The sequence below is a fragment of the Arachis ipaensis genome, chromosome B10, assembly GCF_000816755.2.
Source record: "Arachis ipaensis cultivar K30076 chromosome B10, Araip1.1, whole genome shotgun sequence".
NCBI classification, from domain to species: Eukaryota; Viridiplantae; Streptophyta; class Magnoliopsida; order Fabales; family Fabaceae; genus Arachis; species Arachis ipaensis.
In genome coordinates this window covers 121,643,309-121,644,112 of record NC_029794.2, presented here as the reverse complement: position 1 = coordinate 121,644,112, position 804 = coordinate 121,643,309, and positions in this window count along the sequence as shown.

Genomic DNA, 804 nt, shown 5'->3' with positions numbered 1-804 from the left:
CACAAAAACACTAATAAAAAATACAACTTAATTTTTATCTTTTTTATTATTCTTGCTAACTTTTTTATAATTATATCTTTTATTATTATATTTTTTTTGAATTTTTTTAATGAAAAAAGTGAATAAATTGGATCAGCCTTTCATAATTTGTTCTATTTTATTACCAAATAAAATACGAAAGCATGAAGAAAATCTCATGTTCTAAGTTATTCAAAGTGTGATGTTAATGGTTTGATGAACTAAAAAAGAGGAAGAGGAAGAGTGAAAGTTGAGAGAGGGAGAAAAATTAGTTTCTCTCATTTTAAAAATTTCAAATGAATGAAAACAGAAAACTAAAAAAAATTTGTGGTTAACATTATGTATTCTTTATGTACTCCTACTAAATTAATTACCATCAACATTAAACTAATAAAAAATAATCTAGGTAACACTTTTCGCAAGCTAAAATTGTATAAATCTAACAATCTTAACTTAAAAATATTGGTAAGAAAAGAACCCGGTGGTAGAGCCTTGGTAAGAAATTGATCTTTGGAACAACTGACATAAGATGAATGAGACCAGACAAATATTGTTCATGAACAATATGACAGTCCACTTCAATGTGTTTAGTTCTTTCATGAAAGATGGGACTATTAGCAATGTGAATGGCTGACTGGGTTGTCATAGAATAGAGTGATAGACTTTTGAAGTGGCAAACCAATGAAATCCATTAAGAAAGATAACCAACTAGCTTCACAAGTGGCAAGAGATCTATATTCAGCTTCTATAGAGGACTTGGCAACGGTAGTTTGCTTCTTACTCTTT